This window comes from Centrocercus urophasianus, unplaced genomic scaffold (genome assembly GCF_019232065.1).
Source record: "Centrocercus urophasianus isolate 14NV4802_14NV808 unplaced genomic scaffold, USGS_Curo_1.0 seq_2, whole genome shotgun sequence".
Lineage (NCBI taxonomy): Eukaryota > Metazoa > Chordata > Aves > Galliformes > Phasianidae > Centrocercus > Centrocercus urophasianus.
In genome coordinates this window covers 8,928,783-8,951,470 of record NW_024884755.1, presented here as the reverse complement: position 1 = coordinate 8,951,470, position 22,688 = coordinate 8,928,783, and the positions used below count along the sequence as shown (strand labels likewise).

At 37.3% G+C, this 22,688-nt stretch overlaps 2 long non-coding RNA genes across 7 annotated transcripts; both read left to right on the top strand.

The window, feature by feature from the left end:
- The first annotated feature begins 14 nt into the window (after positions 1 to 14).
- On the top strand, positions 15 to 22,233 carry LOC122161824. 6 transcript variants are annotated; one of them, XR_006169308.1, is made up of 4 exons: positions 15 to 3,982; positions 4,500 to 4,669; positions 14,049 to 14,162; positions 21,937 to 22,233. It is a non-coding gene; the product is annotated as an uncharacterized LOC122161824 (long non-coding RNA). The 6 variants fall into 6 exon arrangements; XR_006169307.1 differs by lacking the exon at positions 21,937 to 22,233 and having other exon boundaries at positions 15 to 2,712; positions 3,928 to 3,982; positions 14,049 to 18,255; XR_006169310.1 differs by lacking the exon at positions 21,937 to 22,233 and adding an exon at positions 4,933 to 4,944 and having other exon boundaries at positions 14,049 to 18,255.
- On the top strand, positions 5,348 to 13,668 carry LOC122161825. The gene is made up of 3 exons (XR_006169312.1): positions 5,348 to 7,249; positions 8,404 to 8,557; positions 8,698 to 13,668. It is a non-coding gene; the product is annotated as an uncharacterized LOC122161825 (long non-coding RNA).
- Positions 22,234 to 22,688: the final 455 nt, after the last annotated feature.

The following is a 22,688-nucleotide window of genomic DNA, read 5'->3' as shown; positions in this document are numbered from 1 at the left end:
CCCCCCCCCCCCGAGCTCTGACAGCAGAACTTTTGATATTCTCTATTCTGCTTTGTTCAGTGTGCTCTGCTTTATGCTTTCTGAAATGGCTCTTGTTGCTGTGGCGTGGCTCTTAAATCATGACTTCATGCTCCAGAGTTTGGAGGTTTTATTTAACAAAAAGAATTTCGATTTGATTGCTATATCTGAATGAAGTGTTTGATTACCAACCAGTAAAACCAAGGTTGGCCAGAAGATGTCAGTTGTGTTTTGCAGGAGAGCTATGTTATTCTGATGACTTTAATATGTTTTTGCTTTTAGGTATGGTCCCTAGCAAAAGAAATTTGGGTGCTGCTAACAAAACTCCTCAGAACTGGGTAATCTAAGCAAGGGTTTGATTAACTTCAGTTTTTTGTTTGTTTTTTTGCCAAAGCTAGGGTATAATGGCTCAAGTAACCAAAGTGATTAAGCTTTAGAGAAAACAATTTCCTTGTCTTGCCATTGCTTGATGCAAGAAAATGAAGCCTCCTTCCTCAAGTCTTCAATTGCTGAAGAAAGAAAAATTGCTTCAGCTGAAGAACTGTTCGCTGAACTGTTACCTGTCTGTCCAACTCGTGCTGTCATGCAGCTTGTATGCTGCAGATGTTCACAGCTGCCCCATGGCTATGCTGTGGCTTAGTATGTTAGCTTTTGCAAGGAATTCAGTTTTGGAAATTATAGAGAAACAAGCCTCGCTTCTTTGAGATGATGGAGGTCTACTCATATCTCAGTGTCTTGGTGTTCACGGAGACATTTTGATCCTTCTGTTCATTCTCAGTGTCAGCTGGAATTCTGGAAAAAATGAAGGCTTGAGGAATAGATAGGTGTTACATTAAATATTAACTGCATTTCTTCTGGACATATTTACCTGCACTGGATGCTGCTGTAACTATTGAAGCTTGCATCTCTTATGTATTCTTGCTGTTGCTCTCTCCACCCTTGCTTTCTTTTCATTACTTCACAGAAATTAGTTCCGTTTCTTGTTGTGGGCAAATACTTTAGAGGCAACACAGCTTTCTCTTCCACCAACGATGGCGATGTCTTTCCTCCACACATAGTAGGGGAGGGAATTCTAAGCCATGCTTTCTGCCTGGTACACACTGAAGTGATGCTGCGAGCAGCAAAATAAAAGCTCTTTCAACTGTTTGGCTGCTTTACAGCAATGCAGTGTAGTACAGCATGTATCAAAGATCTGAAGTACTTGGTGATACAGATAATTGCTTTGTCCTCTGTGTCGTGACAGGTAAGAGATGGACTGTCCTTGCAGGCTTACTTTACCTTCTGTTTAATGCCAGTCTTCAGTCTGAGATAAGTTTGAGCCTCTGTTTCTCATCGCTTACTGTGGAAGTAAAGTAATTCAGACAATATTGGCAACTCAACTGAAAGATTAAAATGATGGGTGGAATTGGAGCAGAACAAGGCTGCTGTGTTTGGATCAGTGTTGATCCTCTGTGGAATAGCTCTATACTTAGACTTGGGTCAGATTCTGATCTCAAAACCATTTGATTTATGTGCTAATCAGATCTTTTTTTGTGCTTTTTCTATTAAGAATGAAATTGAGTAATTGGATAAGTTTCCAGAGGATGTACATCAAAATTAAAATCTAATAGGGGTGGGGCTTATACTGCAATTTATTAATTTAAACAAAGTAAAAACAGAGTTAATTTTTTTGGCAAGACTGTGTTAAGCACATAAAAGCTATGCATCCATCCCTAACTGATGTTTTAATGCATTAAAGAAACTTGCTGTTTGCCAATGATTTTCTGTGGTCTTTTGGGAAATCCTCTGTAAATTCTCATTTTGAATTAAAGATATTTGCAGTTTTTACTTAACTATGAAAATAGTTGAGTATATTTCCTGAAGACCCTGAAAAGATGCCTAACACTGCAGAAAAGATTTATTTTTATTGTGACTTTGTTTAAACTAAGTTCTCGTGTCTTTGAAATGTTTGGCTGTGGATTATATAGGATTATACTAGTCAATATTCTGAAAGTTTCTTTTGTGACATTACACAGAAAAGAGCGGAGGACCTCTGTAGAAACTGCAAAAACAATGCCATGTATCTCCCCTTTTCCAACTATGTTAAAAAAAGAATGGAGTTCAATTACATTTTAACTTGTGTGTGTGGTTTTCCAGTCATGTGACATAAAAGTAGGTGTCCTCAATTATCAGCATTTCCTTTCCTGTAGTCCTAGTTAATTTTTAATTTTTTTTTCCATTCAGGCTTTTAGAGGCATTCTATTGTTTTTTGGTGAATGCTAGTAATAAATATTTCTATGCCAACTCATGTTTTATTCATAGTGCTGATGAGAACAATCTCCTCTGAAATTTCTTTTGCTCAAAAAGATCAAAAACTTTACAGATGCAATAAATTTCTTTTCAGCTTGGTGTGAAGATTTTCTATTGCTTTGCTGGACGTTTTTGAAGAAACTAGAAATTGCCAAGTTCTGCTTTTTAACTGAAGCAGTAGGAACCAACCTCATACATACAGCAAGTGGACCAGCTCTTTATTTTCGTCATTTCAAGATGCCAGTATTGTACTAAAAACACATATGGCTACCTTTTTAATAATAAAAAATTAATTCTGTCATTAGTGGAAAATGCACTGTTGTGCTCTCTTGTGATCACATGGAGGTTTACTGCCCTAAGATCCTGGGATGTTGTCCAGAGTCAATTGACCTCTCCTTGAAACGGGTAAGAGTCTGAAACTTCTATATATGCATGCATTCCATTTGCAGAGGAGATGCAGCTGTAGATGTGCAGTACTCATGACTCTAGGGATTATAGATTTATATCCTAATGGTGATGAAAGAGAATTTTAACTAGTAGCTGATAGTGTATTTTTATCATTGGTTTTTAAACTTACTTTTAGCAGTAATGGCTTACATCAATAATCTACTGATAGCTTATTCAAGCTGAAGGTTTCAATTCATCCTCACCAAACAAGGTATTTCCATTGTTCATTATTATGTGCAGCTTCCATTTCAACTCTGAACTCGTAAATCATAAATGAATGTGAAGTGTTCATTTCTCTCTTTCAGCACTACCTTTATCTAATATTTGCTGACAGGGCTCATTGTAACTTATTTCTGAGTGCAGTCAGGCCTTGTTTTATGAACAGAATTCATTGTTGGAAAGGATTCTATAAATAGAACTTAAGGGGCACCAAAATGAGAAATTCTACCTCATTAGCGTCTTCACTGGAAAAATCTGATCCAATACACAGGAATTTTGAGCTGATGAAATACAAGCAAATCTCAAAATAGATTCTAAAGGGTTATGCTGTGAATGGACTATTAGTATGTTACTGTTTAGGGTGATAGAAAGAGAAAAGAGATTCAAGGTAGTATGTATTAGAATAAGAGGAGAAAAAAACAGCATTGATATTACAAAAAAGTATGTATACAGTGGGTTATTTTCTGGTACTTTGAGTTGTCTTCTTCAGGTGAGGCTTGCGTGAAATCAAAATCCTGTAACAAAATAGCCCTGCTTATCTTCCTCATATGTAAGAGACAGAGATGTCTCCTCTAGCAATGCTAGGTAGTGAAGTGGTAAAGCAAATTTATGGTGAAGTGATTCTATTTCAGCATCTCAAGGAGGATTACTAATGGAAAATATATTAATCCTCTGAACTATCTAGTCTCATGGAAGACTAAAGGCTTATTGCATCAGCCTAGAAGTATGTCCTCTGGGGACAACGTGAGGATGTGTGCACAAGTTCTGTGTTGAATGTGTCTGGCACATAGTGCCTGCCAGAAGTTGAAAGTCTGGTGCTAGGGCTTGCATGAAGACTCTGTCCTAACTCTTCCCATGCTGGGTGACTTCAAATGTGGCTGAATAATTAATTAAGTCAGGATATTATTTCATGATAACAAAACTAACTTATTTCTTCACTTCCTCTTTCCCCAGTGAGAAACAAAGTATACTGACTATGCAGAGAGAGACCCTATTGTCTTGAGACACAGTAAGTAACTGAAGAGGAATTGTAGGCTACTTTTTTAGGTTATGTACGTTTGCTATTTAGGAATAGTACTATCTCACTGCTTATGCTGTATTCTTAGCACATCTTCACTTCAGCTTTCTTACTGCGTATAGAAAGCAGACGAGTTCATCTGTTGAACGTGTTTATAATGAAAGGTTCATAGATGAAACTCATTATTTACAACATGTGTTTTAAATGATTATATTTAAAGAGGGGTCCTGTGAATATGGAAAGTTACGATATGCAGGCATGGGATGTGGACTTTGAGCAGCAGCAGACTGTCAGTATAGTTTTAGTAATTAAAAGTAGAAAAAATGAGACTTGGTGTAGAGTGTGCAGTTCACTGTAGAGATCTGAGCGAGTGCAGGGCTAGACAGCACTCATTCAGCACTTTGCCATATCAACTGGCTCCACTAAAAGAGAAACATTTTCTTGGCTAGCAAACCATAGCTGAACCATGTCTTGAATCTGTGTGCGCATCCTTTTCTCTGCCTGCTAGGTTTCAGATGCATTTCTCTGAAGCAACTATCTATAGCACAGTATTACTGTCGTGGATGGGACCATAACGTGAAGTGGTGGCCTGGATAGAAGCCAGTTGGTAGACATGAAGACAAGGCTGAATCTTAACTCGCAGTGTGTGTGGTCTCTGCGAGGCATTACATATAACAGGTGATTGTAAGAAGCCTTTTTGTTTTCTCATATGTGAGAAAAGTAATTAAAAAACAAACAAACAAACAAAAAAAAAACAACTGAGAAGTCATGTTCTTATTCTACTCAATTAAAAAGACGTGCATTAATTCTGCCTTTTTTTCTAGTGTTTATTTCAGTTGTTAATACATACAACTTCTAAGTGATGTCATTCTTTCCTCCCAATTTTTTTTTTTTTTAATGCTAATATTTTAAAACTATCTTTTTCACTTCCCAATTTACAGGAAATTTCTGATGTAAGAATATTTCTTTGACAAAGCATTTTGTGGCCCGTGAACTCAGAGACAGATGTTGGAAGTAAGGCAGTAGAGGCTGAACCTTACCCCCAGTATCCCATTACATTTTGTTGCTGTGTGACAGATGGCAGCAGAGGGGCAGTCTGAGAAATTGGCATCCAACATGGAAGTGCATATGAAGCAAAGATGTGTCATTAAATTCCTCCATGCAGAAAAAATTGGACTCATTAACATTCATGGATGCTTGCTGAATGTTTGTGAAGACCTAACAGTGGATATGAGCACATGAGGCAGTGGTGATGCATTTCACCAGTGGTGGCAGTGACAGTGGGTCACCTCCACTGATGCAGATTTTTCTGAGCACATCATGCAGGCCGCTGTTCATCACTGGTGAAAATGCACAGCTAATTGTTGTGACTATGTTGAAAAACATTTGAGAATTTGCTCTATCAAACAGTCTTTCTATGCTCTTTGTATCCATTGTAATTTTGGGAATAAATTGAAAGCAATGCCTCTTATTTCTGAGTGACCTATATAGATCTATTAAAAATGTAACTAGTGCATTTAGAAGTCACGGTAAGGGAGACCAAGGTTCAAAGACCTCTGTATCCTCTTCTTATTTGTTTTACTACAATTTCTATCGTTTCTTCAAAAACTCAAAGCAAAAGAAACAAACTAAAACAAACAAACATGGTCACTGTCCCTAATTGAAGTTGCCAATTGCTGTATCATCACTGAGTAGTTCTATGTATAGATATTGACTTGCCTTATTAGTCATCAGCACCCAATATTACAATCTGACTCATACCAGATTTAATTGGATACTGATAGATGAGTGAATTGTTTCAGATAAAATAAGAAATTACTTAAAAGTGTTTTGCATTAAATCATGCTCTTTTGCTTTCTGAAATTATCTTTTTAAAGTGTATGGCACTGTATTTTCTAAGTCGGAGCATGGTAGTTTCCCAGTATACTGTGAAAATGTGTCCTTAGGAGTTGGCTGACCCCATGTGTACTGGATTTCAAATCCATACCAAAACAACTGGTGCACATCAGATGTACCCAGGCTAGCTCAGTGAACCCAAACTCAAGTTATTTGTTAACTCTCTCTGGTCATACCATTGTTAACACAGACAAGCTTCTGGGCAAATTTTTAGGAAGCTGTAGTATTTTGTGGTCTTAGATCTTCTAAAGGTTGTGATTCACAACCTTTATTCATTAGTAGGCGTCTGATTCATTGCTGATTATAGTGGAAATAGATTTTTATGTTGCACTATAGTTGTTCATACTGGTTTATAAAGACAGTGTAATTATTTATATTATTGATGTCTATCTGGAGCATTTACGACTTGTCTGTAAAATCTATCACCTGCCAAGCAAGAGTGAGGAACAATTTCTATTTGAAAGGAATTTGAAGTGGTCCTTTTTTCTTTATGAAAAGACTGGGTTTTTTTTTGTTGTTGTTGTATTTCTTCTGTTTTTGTTTGAAGTTTCAAAGCATGTATGATATTTTCAGTAGAGTATAGAATGTGAACTTTCACAAAAATAAAAAATAATTATATGTTGGCTATAAAATATATAATATCTACATATTTCATAGCCTCACAGTCACATTTGGATTTTCTAGGGTAGAAATTTGAATATTTGGAGGTAATAAAATGCTACAGGAAATAAACCTTACAGTTCATTTCTATTCTCTGGAAAGGAATGAAAAGCCTTAATTTTCCATGAAAAGGCTATTCTGTGCATGCACCAGCTCTGTTTGAATTTAAATGGCTTACCTAGGAATGGTTCAGATGAAATAGAATATTATTTAGGTATGCAGGCTACATATTCTGATATATTAAGTGATTTTCATGCATTTCTACCATCAAAATACTGTTTTTTTTCTTGTTGTTGTTTGAACACCACTTTCTGCCTCTTTGCTAGTTAAAGCCAGATGTCTAGGCTCCTCCGTTTCTTTGTTGTTGGCTGTGAGTGGCGAGGCGTCTTTCTTCCCAGTTCTTAAACTTTTAATTCCAGTAAGCTGTACTCTATTCCTCTCGCAGTACCCTGCCTTTTCTCCAAGCCAAGGATTGTGGTATTTGTGATCTCTGAGACCTGCGTTCCTTTGTGTGTGATATTGCCTTTGGGGCACTGTCATGCCTTTGGGGCAACCACAGGGCTCTGGGAGGAGTCTGGGCTGCCTGGTGGAGCTCGGAAGGCACCTCCACAGTCTCTGGAAGTCTGCGTCTTGGAGCACCTGGAGGCTCTCTCATTTATGGAGGCCTCTTCTTGATTTCTGTTAGTCATCACAGATTAGATGGTAATAAGGAATTTCAGCTTCTCTTCCATTTACATTGCACTCATATCCAGCTCTTCTCTTTTTCTCTTCATCTGTGCTATTGTTATGTTCTTTCCACTTAACTGTTTCCCCTCCTTTTGATTTCCAACTCCCTCATCCTCTGTGGTTTCCACTTCTTTTTTTAAACTTGCATGTTAGTGACCCACCTGATGTAACTGCTGAATGTTTTCTGATGTCTTCACTCTCTCTGCATTCTGAGCTCAGATTTCCCAGCTAACCAGAAAAGATTTCTTGCTGATTTGGTCTCACTCAGGAGACCATGGCGTACTCCTTCACATCCTGCTTCTGTTTCCATGACCTCAGCTCCAGTAGTATTTGTCTTCTGTCATTTGCTGTCAGTCCTCATCTCCCTTCATTATTTTCTCTTAGTATCAGTGTTGAGTTTCCTGTGCTACTTTCACCTTTCTTTCTTATCATTCAGCTTCCAGGCTTGCCTGGAGTGTCAGCTCAGGCATTGGTATATGGAACATTTCCAGAGAAAATGGTGGTGTTAGGGTCTCTAACCTTGCTGCTGTTATCATTCTGCTCCTTAAACTAAAATTAGTTCTGTCCAGAATCTTAATTACCTGCTTACCATCTTCAACTCATTTCAAAACAGTTCTGCTTATTTTCATCTTGATTTCTCCTCTTGTTCAGATTCTGCTCAGACCTTACTGGGAAATTTTCAGAACATAACAAACACTCTCCCTTTCCTTTCAACATGAAAATGACTGATTCTTTATGCTTTCATTTGGATTTTTTTGTTTTGTTTCTTGAGGAGATGGTCTTCATGGAAAGTACATAGTAACTGTTTTGGAACAGCTATTTAATACCACAACATGTGTGATGTGGCCAGATATTTCATTTGATTTTTTTTTTGTTCCAGTGTTGATTTTTAGATTCTTAATTTGTGTTAAGTGTGTTTAGAATCTTTAATCCTTCCTCTGCAATGTAACAAATGGGAGGCTGGTGGAAATATTATGCTTCCTAAATGCCTAGGAACTGCAAGTGCTTATTTCAGCAAAAAGTGGCACTGATGAGGTACATACAGCCTTTAAGCAACGTCAGCTACATTGTGATACATTTAGTAAACACACGCACAACAGGGAAGACTAAATCTTTTCATTGTATAACAGCATCACAGCCTGTAACTTGAGGAGACTGATTCAGACTGAATAGTGAGGACACAGTGCCATCAGCCTTTGAAGAACACGCTCATTTCATTTCACCTTGGAAAGAAAATTTATACTGATGTCATATCATAGATTTGAAACCCACTTCATGTGTAATGTAAGTTTGCATCATTCCATCATTCCTTATTGTAAGCTTGCTCCTTTCAAATCCCTTTATGAATGGTCAGTAGCTAGAGGCCATTTTGTCTTAGCAACTTCATGGTAAATGCTTTTCATTCTTTCACTTTTTTCTTTCAGTGCTATTGCACATTTGATGGAATTGCCTGAGAATTTCAGAAGTCTAACACATGGCTGGGAGAGCTGACTGATGGTATCAGATGCTGAATGTTCTCTGGTGCAGTCTCATGCTTAAAGAAACTATCCTTCTGGGATGCTTTTATTCGGAATAAGAAAATGATAGAAGGAAATCTGATGCTGAGTATTTTCAATGCAGTTTGTTCCAGGATGGTTTGTTTAGCTTTCAGGTTCTCTTTGGTAAGCAATAACTGTTAGTTCTCCCATACCATATCTATTTCAGAGACTGAGACAACTGAATAAGGTGTTAGCAACTTTGCAAAAGTTACTGTGTATTATGGACTAATGGAGTTTGTGCCAATGGTAATTGAAAGAAATTATCTGAGAACAGATTTGTCCTGGTCACAGGCAGATTTGCTCTGCCCTGCCTGAGCAGAAAGCTCTTCCTGTAATTTCAAAGAAATGATTCTTAGGAATGAACACAAAACATTCTAGGAACAAGAACTATTCTTCTTCTTCTTTTTTGTATTCTTCTTTTTTGCAGTTCCACTTAAGCAAAGGATGGATACTGAGCAGTCACTTGTCATATTTGGATTTTATGTTTTCTTCCAAGTATGTATAGGAAACAGAATAGTTTGGATGAATAGAAGAAGGAGCAGTGTCAATAGTAGGTAGAATTGGTTCTCAGGGATGTTAATCAAAGACAGGAAGGATAACATCTGGGAATAAATGCATCTTTGAAGAAGTGTGAGCACATGTGACTTTGTCTAGAGAAATCCCCCAGACTGACTGGCAGCTGGCTTAGGATTTAAGAATCTGTTACACAGATCACAAGAACTTTTCAGGTCTCAGTAAACTGCCTAGTAATTATTTATCTGACTCTTGCTTGCCAAGTATTAATTAGACAAGCATCCATCTCTCTATCAATTGTATATATTGGGACTGTAGAGCATTTGATTCAGTGTTAGGTCTGTATTTTATCAACCATCTGGCCTGCTGTCAGCAGAGTCCTCATTTCCACCTCAAACTGGGGATAGGAAAAGCCTACCTAAAGACTGTATTTGACAGTGATGCTCACCCATGACACAAGGTTTTAAGAAAGTCTTGGAAATAAACTGATAGCACTTAGCTATAAAAAGCACGGTCTAATATTGTTCTGTGGTCTCTATAATTGATAGTTATTGCCTTTTTAAAAAGAAGTCTAAATTGCAAGGTGATTTCAGATGAGAATTATGAGTTGTCTATTGCTTGCATACTGACATTCACCTTTTTTGGAGCTGTTTGGAGCCTATTCCAAATGAAGAAAATTCAGAATCACTCACTTCTATCTGGCAATCTGCTGTGCATTGTTCCGGGCCTTGTCATTTACCTTGTCTGACTCAGTCTGAGTAGCGTAATCATGAACCTTGTGTATTTAAGACATATAAGTGTTGTTTCTGGTTAAAAATAGGAAATCAAGCCAGTAGAAAAAGAAGAGAATTGAGATTTAGACTTCGTGCTTGGGGATTAATCTGGAGGAATTCTTATCCCATTGGAGTCACTGAATTCACACTAATGTAACGTAGTCAGGAACTTGACATGGGTATTTGTAATGTATCAGAAAGTTCTCCATGGTAAGTTATAACTGTCATCCTTTAAAGTGGGTACGTAAGTTGATATGGCAATAGTAAGATGAGTAGTAGTCTGAACTAGAATTTGTTTACAAGTCAAATTACTGCAAGTGAATTTGGTCTGCTTGCTGTTTTGCAGTAGCTTTGTGTGTCTTCCTGAGACAGTTCTTTACTGAAAAATAGTGCATAGTGGGATGCAGCATCTTTGCTAAATACCTGAAGCTAACTTCAGTATGACACAGGATCAGAGTTACCTGCCTGGACTCCAAAGACAGCAAGCAGTTACTGAGGTGCAGTGCTTCTGCTTAGTTAAAAAACTGTTAGCGGCACCTCTTGTACAGTGTTGTGCTATATGGCTGCTTCATTTTGGTTCTGAATCACAGCTTGCTGAAGGAGATCTGCACCATCTGTCTTTATAAAGAGAAGGCATATCCTCACCTTGGAGTCTCTCTTTGCATGTGAACTAATCTTTGTGAAGTGTTTGCACAAAAGAAAAAAGAAAATTTTAATATTTCCTTATCCAGGTTTGATGGCATTGCTGTAAGACAAGGTTGTGAGTCATTTTACTACAGCTTTAATGTTTAGCAGTATTTAAGTATTTTTACTGACAACTAGCAGAATTTAAAAATCTAAGCTAAAGGAAGAAAACTTCCTTATACTTTACCCTGCTGCAAAACAGCTCATTGTTTTACTGAGAATTTTTCTGTTGCCCATATTCAGGTTGAAAATTTATGTTATGATTTTCTATTAATTTTAGTTGAGTCTGCTTTCTGTTTTTGTTTTTGTCTTTTTTCTCCAAATAAAGCACCTCCTGACAAACAGAGTGCAAGATAACATACTTTTCTGTAGGTTGATCCTTGTCATCAGATGTGATTGTAGAGATCTGACAAAGGTCAAGTAGGAATCTCCCAAAGCTTAAGAATGTAGACATACATACACTGTGTAACAGTGTTTAGAAAGAAAACATTTTTTTTTCCCACTGAATTATCCAGCAATGGTAACAAGTTTTCCATCCTTCAGTTTTCTTACGTTCTTTTCTTTATACTATTTTGAGGACAAGCTTTCATGGGAGGTTATAGTCTCTGAGTGTTTGAAATGGTCAAACGCTAAAAGGAGGGGGAGATTACATACAGAGGGAGAACAGTTTACTAGTTGGATTAACACTCATAATTGGACAGCATGCCTTAAGGGGAAAGTCTAAAGGATTGAATTTCATCTTAATGACCAGTGCATATTAACGTTAATGAATAACAAAAATAAACAGTTATATCCAACGCTGTGTTCAGCTGCAACAATTTGATGACCAGGCTTGGAATCTAATCTTGACAGATTCTCAATCCTTTCAAAGTAATTGTGAAATGAATTGCATTCAGGAGTCTTAAAGTATATACCTTGAGTCTATCCTGCTAAAATAGGGCAGCTTGGAATCAACCTACTTTCAGCCTTAAGCAGCCTTAATGCATTGGTATTTAGGTCCATATTTATTTACGAAAGAAACAGGGTCCTATTCACTGGTTTACTGTGTAATCAACTTCAAAAATTATTTCATATTGGTAGGAGTGCCCATTATACTGATTTTTTTTTTTTTTTTTCCCTTGTTTGTTACATAGAGTGATTGTTAATTATCAGAAAGGGAACTGAGCAAGGAACTCCAATGGAAAAAAAGCTTTACTGACAGATGAGAATCTGTTTCTGATTTTCTGATGATTAATCATGGATCTCTGTGCTTTCTTACCTTCCCTTCAATTGCCTGCCCTGGATAACGTACATGAATTGCAGTCTTTGTTCTGTATAGTGGCAAGTGCAAGGACTACAGATGTTCTAACTGCAGACATTTACAAATGTTAAACTGTATCAGCAACTAGAATTACAGTTAAGTTTGGAGGCAAGCTGAAAGTAAATTTTCAATCCCATAGAATTGACAGAATGTTAATGTAAAACCTTATAAAACAAATAACTTCTGCCACAATTCGAAGAGATATTTGTTGGAAATGAAGTCAGCCATCCACTAGCTTTATCTCAAAGTAATAATTGTACCTATTTGCTTATGTGAGTCTTCCTGGGTTTATGGCCTCCAACCTTGGAGGTTTTCAATCTTCTTTCTGTTATCTGTTACATGTGCTTAATCACTCTTGTTGTGAACAACATTTTCCTTATGCCTTTCCCCTGTTGCATCTTGTGACTGTTTTTGTGCTGTTTTGTGCTTCTGTGGTGCCCCTTTGAGAACAGACCAGTGCTGTCATGTCTTTTGTGTAAGCCCTAACTTCAGGTAGCAGAAGAGAACACCTACATTCCCTGGCCTTCCTTTCTCCAGGCTAAACAAACCTCCTTCTCACATATTATATGTTCAAGGTCCCTACTCTCTCTGTGGCTTTCCATTTGATTCTTAAGAGTGAGAGGAGCTGAGATCCAAAACAGTATTTCAGCCATGGCCTCGCTCATTCTAAAGCTGTGATTCTGAAGTGTCTACTTGTTCCACTTTATAATATTACATTTTCTTAAGTAAAAGTTGATTTGATAGTCTGGACTAGTATTTAGTTGGCTGCAAATGATACTGTTATCATGAAAATGGTAATCCTTGCTTAAAAAATCTTACTAGTAGTGTTATCCTATACAAGGATCAGAACATTATTACTTTCCAAGTTCTGTACTCACTGTTGTAGAACTAGGTCTAATCTGGTAAGCATTTTTTAAACTACAGAACATTTAGTAGCAATACATATTTCCTTGAGATTTGTGTCTGACTAAAGCAGTGAACAACAGAAATGTTATTCACTGGAACACTGACAGCAATGGCTGAATCAGGTAGCACTGTCAAAATGTTACTATTCTGTTATCCAGATACACTAAACAGATATAGGTTAAAAAAACCCACAGGCTTTACCTACATACTAGCTTCTGCTGTTGGTTATGGCTGGTGGAGTTGCATTAGAAGAAAATTACAACTTACAAAAAAAAAAAAATTTTGAATACTGGCATCTTTACTTTGCCCTGTGAATAAGCAGTGAACTTCTGTTCAAAAGTGGGTGAATTTGGCATCCAGCACTAGCACCACATTCTCTTATTAAAATAAACAAACCAGGTTATTAAATCAAGATCATTAAATGAGGAAATTCTGTAGATTGCTCTGAAACGATGCCTCCTGTTTATTTCCATGTAAGCTACAACAAATATAAAGAGCACAATAACACAGTTTGATAGAGGAAATTCTTAGCTACAAAAAACTGTTTTTCAGCACAGTCACTGCCATTAGCAATTCATGTGGATGAGTTGATCGAGATGCTCTTTGTTTCGTGGTGTGACAGCTGTGCATGGCTGTCTGGCCTGTGTCTTTCATGTTGCTGTCACTGCTGCTGAAACACACCACCCCCCTCTTCACTGTGCTCACATTCATGGTTTCGTCTCCGTAAATGTTCAGCAAGTGTCAATGAATGTCAATGTGTACAATTTTTTCCATGTGGAGTAATTCCAGAACGCACCTTTGCTTCATCTGCACTTCCATGTTGGATGCTCTTTTGTAAGACTGCCCCTCTGCTGCCATCTGTCACATGGCAACAAGACGTAACAGAACAGTGGTAGGAAGTTTCAACTTCAAATGCCATGCCACCTACATCTGCCTCTGATGTCATGTGCAACATAATAAGACAAAAAGCATTACTTTCGGAGCAGCCCTCGTACATGTACGTCATCCCATAGGTACCTTTCACTTCTAGTTAATTCAATGCAAATTTTTTTTCTCTTCAGTTCCATTGAGCATCAAATCATCAGACCCTCAAGAACCTCTTGAAGTGACAAGCCTTTAATATCTCAGCAGCAATGTGGAAAACCTCATGCGATAGCACAGTCTCCGCTTTCTAGGTCAGTTGTTTCTCTAGTGAGTACAAATATGCAGCAGAACAAACATATTTCTCTATGTTTAATGAAAACCATGAGCACTCTCACAGAACCTGAACTGTGTAAAACTGGTCATGTAGGCGAAAGATCATGAAAGTTTCTCTGAGCTCCTGTGCCAAAAATAGTGGACATTTGCTATCTAGAATCAAAGAGCTGCTATAAAAAGATGATTCTAAGCCTGTGGAGTATCTGTGTCATTAGTCAGGAGGGTTTATTTTTGGAATAAGCGTTGACAATGCCACTTACAATCAAGGCAGACATAAAGCTACTGAACCATGAGCTCCAGGAGCAGCGTTACACAGAGAACACTGTGACTCTAATGTGAGGAAAACCAGGGTGCGTTACCATCTGTGAGCTTTCTATCTTAGAGAAGAAATGATAATTATATTACAGAACTACATAATTCTTGCAGTAGTTTCCTAAGCTCTGTGTTTCCCAGAAAACTCACAGGCCTTATATGTGATGACCCTTTCTCTAGGCCAGAAGGGCAAGATGCTGTTCATTGTTTATCAGCCAGTAGTGGCTGATTAAGTGTCAGAAGACATGTTCATTACCCAAGTGCAGAGCTTGAAGGCTCTCTGCAATCACAGCATTTTCTGACCCTCATGCTCACACTCTGGTACACTTGGGGATTTTTTATGATTGAAGTAGAAATTTGTATTTCCAAGAAAAGTTAGTGTCTGTCCATTTTTCTAGTCCTCAGTACCACTGTAATTGAGGGCTTTGCAATCTTGCCCTTAAGAAGCCCTGCAAATATTTTCAAGCAGCAAAGCAAGGCATAGACTATTAATTTGTTCAAGGTCACTGAAGAAATCTCTGATGGAACAGAATTCAGGTTTCCCAAGTGCAGCTGTCCTCAGTGGTACTGTCATCTTCTGACAAAGGGTATCTTTTATTAGAAGACTTTATTCCAACTGATAGGCTGAGTCAATTTATTTTGCTGCACTTCTGGAGTGGAGCTGTATCCAAATGCAGTCTCCTGGCCAGAACTTGCTGCAAATGGCAAGGTGTCATACCAGTGTGCTTGTAAAGACAAAACGATAGAGCAAAGTATAAGCTGGCAACCTAGCCAGTTGTTCTTCTGGAGCACAGCTGCCTGGTATAATGCACATGTGGCCTAATGGTACATGTCTGGGCAGAAAAAGACTCCTGGTGACTCAAAATTTCTAATTTACACAGATGTAGTACATGGTGGTATATAGGCATTAGTCCTTTTCCTATTTAAAATAAATGAATTGTCTGGCTTCAAATTCAAACTTTTTTTTGAAGCTGAGAAAGTTGTGCAGGTCTCCGTGTGTAATAGATAGTTAATGTTACACTGAATTATGTATCTAGAAAGCAGAATTTATACAGGTAATATGTAATTCAAAATATTTGCTATGCTTAAATTAAGCATTTCCCTGCTCACCTTCCTCTGATCTTGAAGAGCACTGCAGACCACATCTTTTTCCACTGCTTGCACTGTGGTATGTCTTATTTAATACATCTCTTCAGGCTATATTACTCAGTCCATCTTAGCAGCAGAATTTGGAGTCTGCTGCTACATAGACCATCTGGGAGCTCTGCAAAGATGGAGAGAGTTCTGCTTCACTTTCTACAGGATTGAGACTATGAGGAAAATGTCAGAAAAATTACAAAAAACAAGGTGGGGAGGGACTTCCCTCTTTCTCAGTGATTATTAGAGATAGACACAGCACTCCGACCTTCTTCCTTTCTACAGAGTTCTATTTCCAAGTCACACTTCTGTTTATGCTTTGTTTATGCACATTTCTGTTATTCTTTGAGTTGCATAAAATCCTTTTCCGACATGAAAGATGTTTTTATCCAATTCTTACATCTTGTGCTTGTCTCTGGCTATGTTTAAAATTATGTTAGAAGTTCAGTTTTGTTCTTTAAGGAATGATTAAAAAGACTGAAGTAATTGACAGTGGTGTGAAGAAGGCCTGCTTCTTTTTCATTTGTACTAGTATAAATGTGAAACAATTCCACTGAATACAAAATCAATTTCTCAAAGAAAAACTAGTGTTGGAATGCTGATGGTAACAAATTTTCTTTTACAGGCTGGTAATACACTTTTCTGCACAAACACTGAAAAATTTAAGTGATTCTAAAAACAATGCCATTGTTTTGCCCCCATGGAATGAAATCCTTGCCAAGTTTCCAGGGAATGTGTTTGATAAGGACTGGGCATCCTTGTGACCTTACTAAATACTCTCCTAGTGTGGGAATACATCTTACACACTGTGCCCAATAAGAATAGTAACATTGCTAACTTTGTAACAGATAGCTAAAAACAGACTACTTCACACCTTGGGTAAAATAGTCCAGTATCTCATGGATGATGTGAGAAAATCAACATGTGAGTGAGACTGGGGGTTTGATTTAAAAGAAAGGGGATGAGAAGAGAAAGCTCAAATGATGACTCCTGGGTAATTAAAGCTGTCTAATCTGGCTCCTTTCTGACTCTAAAGTTACGCATGAAGGTTTATATTGCAACTCAGCCCATTAATGATGAATAATTGGATAGGTAACAGAGCAGCTCACATCACCTTCTTTCCATAGTGCACTGATGGGAGAACTTTGCTTCAGAGCTGAAAACTTGAGTGACGTGAAGAGTATAAATGATATTACTAAAGTAAAATTTCACAAAAATACACTTAAAAACAAAGAAAAAAAAAAAAAGTACTTTACAAAGAAGTCTCACTACATTTGGGGCTGGAGTACTTGCCTTTCTTTCCTCCACATTCTCCTCTTATTTTATATTTTTAATAGATTGAAACTCTGCTTTGATAAGTATGGAGACAGCAATACTTCATTAATGATGGTAACAGTGTTATTTTGCTAGGAAACACTGCTAAGCTCCAGCTTCTAATTCAAGCATGAAAAGTAGTTTTGAGGGTAAGGTTTTTAATTCCAGTTGTATAAACTCTGCATTTTAATGTATCTAAGACATCTTGCACAATTTTACAGCTAAGCCCAGATATCTTGCTAATTCAATTTATTACGACTTTGCATATTTACAGGTGTTTTTTACTGTTAGACTGCAGAGTTCACTTTATAATAAGGCTTGGCAATTGTGGGGAAAACTGCAAAAATTTAGCAAGAGTACAATTTTTTCTTGGGTTGATTAGACAGCCAACAAACCAGATAGCTTAGCTCCAAATTGATTCATTATCAGCAGCAGTCCAGGATATCCAGTCAATACATCCATTTTCTTAAATATTGATCAAGATTGTAAAGTTTGACAGATTGCAGTGGCATGGAAATCGTTGCTCTAGTTTATATTTTTGAATACTTTTCACCTAAACCTGTGTCTGTAGAGACATTTCAGTGAAAACCTGTGATGCCTCAGTGCTAATAAAGTTTGTAATACAATTAGGAATCTTTGCGTTTGACAAACCTCAGCCAAATTTTCATAATAGCTGTTATTGAGCCTGACTTTCAGAAATCCGTGCCTCGCATTTTAGGAGTGATCAGTTATTTGAAAATTCAGCTGAGCTTTGTCAGTTGTCCTATTTCAAAGCACACAAAGTACTTCAAGTTTATGTGAATGACTAAAGTGTTCTGGGGAAATAAATAGCAGGAAATGCTTTATAGATGCAGAGGTTTGCAGTATACTTGTACAGAAAAATGAGATACATTCAGTATATATGTGTTTGGATTTTGCATTTGCATGATTCTCCTGTTACATTATTTTTCTGAAGGATTTGGGAGTTGTCATTTGTCACTTCAGTTGCTTAAGCCCTGCTGAAAGAGTTCTATTATTTAATACATTCCACACAAACATTAAGAAATTCATGATGTTTGCTTCACAGAACATCAAAAATTTCGCCGAAAATTCCTATTCCATGTCTGAATGGATAGCAAAACTTTTTATTTTATCACATTTATTTTGAGAGGAAATTGACATTAAAGCATTTAGGAGTCTAATAGTCTTGTCCTAAATCGTTCACACTCTAAAACATCCCCAGTCTCTCAAACATCAGAGAAGTCTCACTTTCAATCAAATGAACTATTTATCTTGACTTTTAAGCTTTTTACGTAATTACTATTTTATTGTTTGCTTGTTTTTTATTATGCAATTTATTAAAATGATATAACAAGCAAAATAAAATGAATTCTAACTGCTTTTCTTTGCCTTATGACATATTTTACATTTATCTCATCTATTCTGCAGGTATAATACTGCAAGATCCTTAATTTGCTAATAGTGGGATTTTAAAATATTTCTTGATCTGCTCCATGCTCTGCAGATATAATTTTGAACCAGAGTCTGCAGTGTTCTGGGAATCCTTGCATAATCTGGAATGTGCCATAAATAGAACATGCACTCAAATGGAAGGAAAGCGTGACTTATTTTATAACTATATGCTTGCCACAGATCCAACTTCCATCCAAAGTCAAATTGTTCTTGTCAGGATTGCCAAGTTGCCAGTTGGACAGAGAAAGCTCTTGCAATGTGCAAGGTGACTTTTCAGATTAAAGGGAGTAGGGGAGGAATGAGGTTTCTCTTTCTGCCAAGTAACTGGTTTTGGTCCTTTTACTGGGTTCTTCACATATTCAGCTTGTGGTACTCTCCCACAGTGAGATCAGATTGACTGTTCAAGAAAACCTGTGAGACGCTGTCCTGAGTTATGGTCACTACTGAGTCTCCACTGATATCAGCAGTTCTAGCACTGAAAAGAGCTGAGCCTTTGCAACTCATAGAGATATGAAGACATAATCAGTGAGCAACTGTATCTTTATTCTATTTCTGTGTGCCATTCACAATTACTGATTTGACATAAGAAGGACCGACTTGGAGAGCACTACGTACCTCTCAGCCATCACCCAATGAAAGTGAGATGCAGCTCCCATCAGGTGGCTCCTTTCCTTTCTGATTTTTTTCTTTTCATACATTATCGCCAGATTTGCTGGCTAGAGTAGGAAGAGGAAGCAATAGCAATGCAAAACCTGTGTCTGCCTCCAGAGTTCTGTCAAATTGGTTGCTCATTTACTTTTTATTTTTACTTGCTATTTTTTCAAGGGCATCTTAGAGGAAGAAGATGGCTCTTCTTGGCTTTCTCAGATTTGTGATCTGACAACAATTTGTGCCCTCTTTATTTCTGTTCTTCTGAACCTTTTTGATTCGTTGTGAAAAACCTGCTATTGTTGCAACTAGGGAAAACTCTGAAATACAAATTTATGGATTTTTACTCACTCAGTGAAAGTTGATTCCTCTGTCTCTTCTACTCATCTGGGTCATCAAATAATTGCAACATCTTAATTCCCAGCGATCTGAAATGAAAAATGTCAGTCTTTCCTTTAATTTCCCCAAACCTTCCATTTATCAGAAGACCTAATCTTAAACTAAAGTAAGAATTAGATTGGAGGACCACAATAAGAGTGGACAAACACAAGTTCATTAGCCTACCAAGGCTTTCTGAATGTGTCATTGAAATTACTATATTTTGAAACCAGAAAAAGGTTTTTTGGGGTTTCTGTCATTACTCAATGAGGTACAGTGTTACTTGTAGCTAAAATACGGCTGCAATGCAGCCCCTCTTGATGGTGTAACTTTTGATGGCTATGATGTGATTTACACAGCAGAGGGAATCCTTTTAATTTTGCAATTTATTTAGCTCCACTGCACCTCTTTTCTACCCTGCCAGGAAAATGTGTGGCTGCACTGCTTTTATTAACTGTATCTATTTTTAATAGGCCTCTTGAGTTTACTGGCAGTTGGTATTACTGAAAGCAGACCTCATCCTACTGCACCCTACACATGGGTGTATTTGGGCATGTGTCCAACTTGAGAGGGAATATAAAACCTCTTCTGCAAAACCATTTGGATGTGAGCTAGACTACAGTGACATTCTGGAGCAATGTTACAAGATATGTGTAAACCTCAAAAATATATTTGGAAACAGTTTCCAGACACGTGCTTGCAGCTGGGAGGAATTTTAATATTTTTCGTAGCTCAGTGTTGCTTATATTACGTGCAAAGAGAATCAGCTGCCAATTACATATGAGTCCTGCAAAAATCTTGCCTCCAGAATGGAGATCTTGTATGTAAAGCACAGTTCTAAGCAATTAGGAAATAATCACTTCAGTAAAAATGATGTACAAATTTTTCTCCTGAATATAACTAACATTTTTAAAATAAATGAATCAAAGAAATACATTATTGATTCAAGGTTAGGAAGGTCTAAGAAATGTCTGTAGAACCATTATTAGCACTGGCTGAATGTACTGAGACCTTCAGGCTGAACTGTCAGCACTGTTCTTTAGACCTAGTCTGTTCAAGTCAGAAAATCCCAGTGATGTTGGATTATCCCAATTTGTGTAGTCATAGAGTGTATAACCAAGATGTTATAATTTTGTATAACCAAGATGTTATAATTACAATATAATCAAGAGAGTAAGGCAAACAGACAATGATCACAAAAGAGAATAAGTGGAAGAGCTTACCCTTGGGTTGAGCTCACCAGAAGATACCAAAAGAGGGGATCTCCAGAAGAGATCCTTCCCCTCTGGTAGCCAGCTCTTAAATAGGTCTTTAGAATAGAATTGCCTTCACCTGTGCTCCTCTGGCTGACTCAAGGCTCACCTCAGCTGATTAATCAGAGGTTCAGGCCGTGACTCAGCAGTTCCCATACATAGAGTTAGTACAAAACATATCCCAAAACAGAATATATTATTGGAAAATTTCATTATTTCACTTTTTCTAATTCTAGTTCATTTTCTGCCATTTGCATGGAAAAAAACCGATCAGATGGTAGCTCCAGCCTCAAACATTTTTCTTCTTTTTAATTTTAGTAGGAGACAAGATTACTCTGGTTACTGCTCATCAGTGTAATGCTTTGCATTTGATCCAAAGTAACAAAAAAGAAAATGTGAGGTGTATTAAAAAAGAATTTGGGGATTGCTTAGAAAAGAGAAGTATCCACACTGCTGAGGGGCTCTTTAACATTTTTGCTTCACCTTGCTTTTGTGAATCCTCATATAAGAGAATAGCATTTCACACAGCTGGACCTTCCCAGTGAATCTTCTTTCAGGAGCTCTTGCACCTTTAGAAGCCTCTCAGGCCCTTTGTGAAGCAGGAAAATATTTCCCCTGTACAAAATCAGCAGACTGAGGAACTAAGGAAGGAAAATCACTGGTTGTACACTGAATACATCTAATAGTAGAGTTCAAGTGCTTTGACTTCCATTATACTCACAAAATAAACTTGAAACATAGATTGAAAGTGCTTGTGAGAGCCCTTGGCATAATGCATCAAACCACGTAAGGAAAAAATATAATTTCCTGTGAAGCTGATGAGGAAGAGATGCATTAACGTGTGGCTTGGGTCAGCCAGGGGGTTAATGAAAATATGTCATAAGGCTGTTAAGCAATAAAAATTAAAGTCGAGTTTAGAAAGTAAGTTAGTAGGTAAGACATAAACCATTTTTTGAGTTTAGTTGAAATATCGAGAAACAGGCACTTGCTTTTTTTCCAGATCTTCAATAAGACTTGTTAGTATCAGACAATCTCTCAAAGAAATTCAGGTTTTATGTCTGATCACACATTTTTAGGGATTTTTACATCTATATTACATCTATTTACATCTATAAGATTTACATCTATACATCTATTCTACCACTGTCCAAGAAAGAAAAGAAGATAAGACAAAGAACATGAGTTGGATCCAGAAAATCTTCACCAGTCCTTCCCACGGTGCACACTTGATTTTTCCCTTCCATCTGTCTTTTGTCAGCGCCTCTGGAAAAACTACAGACAGCAGAAACCTCTTACACCCTGCAGGTCACCATCTCTGGAATTTGTTAGACAAGATGGTAAGAATGCTCTCTTTGAGACTTCAGTCACTGGATATTCTCAGCCAAGAAAGGCTATTGATCCATTCTGGATTTGACTTATGAGAGAAGGGAGAATCAGCTGAATTCCCACCTACTGGATTCAGAGAAGTTATAATCACAATGGTTCAGTCTGTTGAGAAGATATTCTCTACAATCAAATGCTCAATATAATAAATCACAGTGAACACTACTTACCTTGCTTGTTGCCTATGCTCTCTTCCCACACCCTTACTTCTTCCCTTTCCTCACCAAAACCCTGTGATTACTTGTTTTCCATTTACTCAGAGCTCCATGCTAAAGCAGATTCTTAGTTTCTTACAGCTATTGAAGACCTACAGGCTATTGGTTAAGTATTGCTACTTCTACAAACTTATTCTGATAAAGGACCTTCTCTCTCCTGAAAGTGTGCTTCTGTCAGGGTGACAGTCATTTTCTTTATAGCTTCGTTTCTTATGAAAATGAGATTTATAGATGAGATTTATACTATCATATTAGTAATAACAGTACTATCTCCCTAAAGATGTTTTACACCCATTGACAATTTTAGCCAAATTTTACAAAAATGTGGTACTCTCAGTCATAATTAAATTACAATAAATCTGAAGGTTGTGCAGAGGAGAAAATCTGCATTAGTGCCATCCCTGAGGGACAC